Below are 6,000 nucleotides of genomic sequence, written 5' to 3' on the forward strand. Positions count from 1 at the left end.
GAGTGTGTACTCGCGCGCAGGCACGCACCAGCACTCGCACACCCCGGAGAGAACGCAGCGCGCCAGAAGGAATTGAGGTCGCCTTCCCGGGAAACCAAACCATCAGCTCTCCGGACGAGTGCGGAGATGGTCTGTCCTTAGCGTGGCGAGGACACCTCAGCTGGGGACAGATTAGAGACGCAGCTTGCTGGAGAGATGCTTCGTTTTCGTTTTCGTTTCGTATCCAGTGGAGGTGGGGAGTGTGTGCAGAAGGGGTAGCTTCTTCCTGGCGCCTTTGCTGAACGTACACACTCGGACATACACACGTGAACGCGCATACACACGCCCTCCCAAGTAGAGTGAATCGGGGTAGGGAGAGGGAAGGAGGAGGAGGACGTTTTGTATTCAGTGCACAGCTCAATCTGGAAAGTACAAATGCACACATGAACCAATTAGCCGATCGCCCACTCGGGGCGGGTGGTGGATGACCACCCCGATTCAGGACCTAGTAGGAAACAAGTGATGACAGAGGTGTCAGGCGCTTTGTGGATATTTGTGTGACTCTTTTTCATTGCCATTTGGAAACTCCTCACGCAGGAGTCAAGGAAACTCCAATGCTCCTTAAACTTCACTGCGGAGAAACAGAATTCTGAGAAAAAGCAGCCACCAAGGACATCCTTTTGAAATACAAGTACATCCAGACACGGGAGAAAGAAAGGGGGGAAAAAAGAGGTAGGAAGATAAGAAAGGAAAGAAGGAAGGGCAAGTTCTTCCTCAAAAGTCTCAGTGATGTGCATTTAACTTCGGGTTTTCACCTCCTAGTGATTTTCTTACTCCTATTGTATTGTGTGGCAGGAGTACTTTCAAGTCCTGGTTAACCCTGAGCTGAGTACTTCTTTACTGTTCTGTGGTCTTGCCCTCACTGAGAGGGAAGCTTGCTGCTCTGGTTGTACCTATGCCTTGGTTTGGCTGGTGGTAATCGGTAGGGAGGCACCCCTGGTGTGAAAGCTTGTCTGGAAGCCAGGAATTTCCCCCATCTACCAAGTTCCTCCCCTTCTCGCCTCTCTACCCCTTTCCCATATTTCCAGCAGCTTCTCTCAATTGAATTACTTGTTCCTTCAGGTTGTGCAGAGGCTCCAGCTGCCATCTACTCTTGGGCCCTGGGGGTTTATACTTCCCCAAGTTGGGAAATGATGAGGCCCACCACCACTCCTTGGGCAAGAAGGGGAGTTCTGATTTATGAGCCCCCTAAGGGCTTAAGATAGCAGCCGGAACAGCCAGCACCTTTGCTTAAAATCCTGAGGTCCCTGTTAATGTTTGACTTTCCTTGCCTAGGGTTTAAGAAGTTAAGAACCTCTCAGTTCTCAAGCTTCATCTGAGCAGCCTAGTGAATTGGGGGGTTGGGTCTAAAATGCTCAAAGGAGCAAGTAATTATGAGCCTTTATTGACACTACAAGTGGCCCTCCGGGAGCCTTTGGAGTTTATTGATGTCTGGGCAAATCCTGCTAGCATCTCTATCATACTGACTTCTCAACTAGCAGAAACTGCAAGAATAAAACAGCTTCTTATTTAAGTGAAAAGGGAATTGGGGCAGCAAAAGGGTGGGCAATGCATGGTTAGGATTCTTTAGGTTAATTAATTAAATTCTTTAGGTTAACATTTGATTTTTAAACAGTAAACAAGATACTTTGGATTCTAAAAAAAAAATACTTGCTGGTGGGGATGGAGTAATATGCATCACTTAATTAAATTCATACAACATATTTTGAGCAGTTAATATGGTCTAGGCAATATGTGAGGGCTTAAGAACACAGAGATGAATAAAATACAGCATCTAACTAGGGAGGAAGCTCACTCACTGTGGGATGGTGGTGGGGAAGACAGATTGTATAAGTATTAATTTGCAATGTGGCACCATGAACTAACACTGGCATTTTAAGTATGTGTCTCCTGTCTGGGTACACTACAGGGTAGAAGCAGATGGAATGTTTAAGTTGTTGGGAACAAGGAAAGTGATCTTTCTGGGAGAAGGCACACATCAACTGGGGTATGCAAACCTAAGAAATAAACCAGGCAAAGGAATCAGAGGAAAGATTATGTGCATTCCAGAGAGGAAGAGAATGCTGATGCTTTGGGAAACTTTGAAGTAGTTCAGTACTGTTAGGACACAAAGTGGGAAAAGAGAAGAGTAGGACATAAGTTTTTAGTGGGATCATAATATTCTATAGCTTTGTAATGTCAAATTGTCTTCTCTAATGGGGAAGCTGCAACAAGAAAATCTTCAAGAGGAAAGTGGGTTTAATTCATGTTTTTACTTCATGTGTTTAATTCATGTATTTACTTTAATTCATGTAGTAACTTCAAGTTAAATTAGGGGGAACTGTTCCTCTGGCCCAAGCAGACCAAAACAAACCCACCAATAGCAAAACCAAAGCACGCCAGAACTAGTTAACTAACACAACCTAGGGGCACCTGGGTGGCTCAGTTGTTAAGCGTCTGCCTTCAGCTCAGGTCATGATCCCAGGGTCCTGAGATCCAGCCCCACATAGAGCTCCCTGCTAGATGGAAAGTGTGCTCCTCCCTCTCCCACTCCCCCTGCTTGTGTTAGTTAACTAGTTCTAGTTAACTAGTTAGTTAAATTTAAACACTGATAAAAGAGAAGAAAAATGAACTCTCCAGCTGTAGAATGCTGCTATTTCTGTATTCATTAAGCATAACACCTTCTATATTGAGGTGAACACTTCTGAATGACTGATAATGGTTTAGTGAGACTCAAGAGATTCCCCTTTCCCATAGTTCAGCAATTTTGAGTTTAGAGAGTAATATAGTGTCATTTGTTTAATATGATTAGATTCATGAAATATGCATCCATAACAATTTGCCAGGTTAAAAAAGAAAAAACAAAAACAGAAACATATAGGCCAACACTTAGACCAAACAAAGGACAGTCTGATTCTTCTCAATATGCAACTAGGTTTAAGAACCATAAACCTAGGGGCACCTGGGTGGCTCAGTTGTTAAGCATCTGCCTTCAGCTCAGGTCATGATCCCAGGGTCCTGAGATCCAGCCCCACATAGAGCTCCCTGCTAGATGGAAAGTGTGCTCCTCCCTCTCCCACTCCCCCTGCTTGTGTTCCCCCTCCCTCTGTGTCTCTCTCTGTCAAATAAATAAATAAAAATCTTAAAAAAATAAACCTAAATATTGAGTAAGAAGTCTTATTAATGTAAGAGTCTTTTGGACTGAACTCCTTCCATTAAAATGCCCCCTTTTGTCGATCCTAAGAAATTAAAGTTATTTCTAAATTTCCATTCTATCTTTGGGCTAGAAGTTCTTCAATAGAGAGAACCCATTTTTCTTTATTCAGCACAATTATGCAATTACACAGCACCTGATGAATAAATAATGCAAGTAATGGCAGCTGGTTTTAAAATGTTACTGTATCCTTTAACTTCATGTAAATCATGTTTTGATTGCTGGCTGTGCCGTCTACTTTAGCTGGAAAGAAATGGGTAGACACTTGCAGTGTCATAGTTATAATGGCCCATGACATTTTTTTAATCAGTCATTTTTTCAAATAGTTTAGGTTTATAACAATATTGAGCAAGAAGTATAAAGACTTTCCTTATACCCTCTCCTCCAAACATGCACAGCCTCCCCCACTATCAACATCCCACACTAGAGTTGTATATTTGTTAAAATCAATGAAACTACATTGACATATCATTGTCATCTACAGTTCATAGTCCACATTAGGCTTCAAGCTTGGTATTGTATATTCTATGAGCTTTGACAGATGTATAATGACCTATGTCCACCATTATGGTGTCATACGGTTTCCCTGCCCTAAAAATCCTCTGTGTCCTGGCTATTCATGACTGCCTCCCCCAATGCCCCCAGCGCCAGGCAATCACTGATCTTTATTGTCTCCATAGCTTTGCCTTTTCCAGAAGTCATAGAGTTGGAATTACACAGGATGTAGCTCTTTCATATTGGCTTCTTTTACTTAGCAATATGCTTTAAAGTTTCCTCTATATTTTTTCACAGCTTAAAAGCTTTTTTTTTTTTTTTTTAACATCAAGTAAAATTCCATTGTCTGGTTATATCACACTTTGAGTACCTGCTGAAGGACATCTTGGTTGCTTCCAAGTTTGAGCAGTTATGTGTAGCTCTGCTATAAACATCCATGCACAGTTTGTGTATATACCAAGGAGCATAGTTGCTGGTAAGCTAGATGGTAAGACAGTTGTTAGCTCTATAAGGAACTTGTTTTTATGGCTAAATTGTCTTCCAAGTGGCTGTACTGTTTCCCAAATTACCAGCAATGAACGAGAATTTGTATTGCTCCACATCTTCATCAGCATTTGGTGTTTTAAGTGTTTTGGATTTGGGGCATTCTAATAGGTGTGTAGTGGTATCTCATTGTAGTTTTAATTTGTGTTTTCCTGATGACATGGGATGTGGGACATCTTTTCATATGCTTATTTGCCATCTGTATATCTTCTTTGGCGAGATGTCTGTTCAGATCTTTTGTCCTTTTAAAAATTGGATTGTTGTTACTGCTGAATTTAAGAGTTCTTTGTGTATTTTAGACAATTTATCACCTATTTCTTTTTGCAAATATTTTCTTCTACTTCATGGCTTGTCTTCTCATTGACAGTGTCTTTCATAAAGCAGAAATTTTAAATTTTTATTAAGTTTATTTAAGTTTGATTGGTTTATCATTTAGTTCCTACATTGATCATTCTTTTAATGTATCTACAACGTCATTGTCAAATTCAAGGTCATCTAGATTTTTTTCATGTGTTATCTTTTGGGACTTTTAAAGTTTCTCATTTTATAGTTGTATCATTATCTTTTGAGTTAATTTTTGTGAGGAGTGTAGGATATAGCTCCGATTTCTTTTCTTTCCCTCTTTCTTTCGTTTGTTTTTTTTGGCATGTGAATGTCTATCTGTTTCAACACGATTTGCTGAAAGGCTATCTTTTCTGCATCATTGTTTCCTTTGCTTCTTTGTCAAAGATCAGTTGAATATACTTGTGCCTATTTCTGAGCACTTATCTATTCCATTGATTTATTTTTCTGTTCTTTCACCAATATCACATTTTCTTGATTATTGTACCTTTATAGTAAGTCTTGAAGGCTCATAATGTCAATCCTCTGTTGGTGTCCTGCAATTGTGTTGACTATTGAGAGTCTTTTGTTTCCCAATATAAATTTTAGAATCATTTTGGCAATATCCTCAAAATAACTTGCTCGGATTTTGATTGGAATTGCGTTACATCTAGAGAGCAAGTTAGAAAGAATTGGCATGTTGACAGTATTGAGTCTTCTATACGTGAACATGGATTAACTCTTATTTAGTTCTCATTTGGTTCATTTCTTTTGATTCAGAATTTGGCATATTTCTGCACATATCTAGTTGTATTTAGACCTATTTCATTTTTCCGATGCAAATATAAATGTGTTTTTTTTTTTTTTCATTTCAAGTTCCAATTGTTCCTTGCTAGTAGTGCCTATGACATTTTAATAATGGGAATGTTGGCTCATTAATCAATAATCTCCAGAGAAACAGAACCAAGTCTGTCTCCCCAGAAAGAAAGAGATTATTTTAGGGAATTGATCATGTGATTGTAGGTGTTGATAATTCCCAGAACTGTGGAGGAGGCTGGTAGGCTTGAGACCTGAGAAGAGGGAAGAATTGATGCTGTAGCTTAAGTCTGAGAACATCTGGAGGCAGTCATCCCTCTTGCTTGGGGAAATTCAGTCTGTTTTTTTCTTAAGGCCTTCAGTTTATTGAATGGGGATCACCCATACTATGGGGGATAATCTGCTTTACTCACACTAATTTAAATATTACTAAAACAGCAACAACAAAAATACCTTCATGGTAACATCAAGTTTTAAAATGGTCTTTGACCAAATATGTGGGTACCATAGCCTAATCGAGTTGCTGTATAAAATCATCACAGAGGGGCTGGTTGAAGTTCTTGTTAATGACCTTAAAATATAGTGAGAATTAT

The sequence above is a fragment of the Mustela nigripes genome, chromosome 12, assembly GCF_022355385.1.
Source record: "Mustela nigripes isolate SB6536 chromosome 12, MUSNIG.SB6536, whole genome shotgun sequence".
Classification (NCBI taxonomy): domain Eukaryota; kingdom Metazoa; phylum Chordata; class Mammalia; order Carnivora; family Mustelidae; genus Mustela; species Mustela nigripes.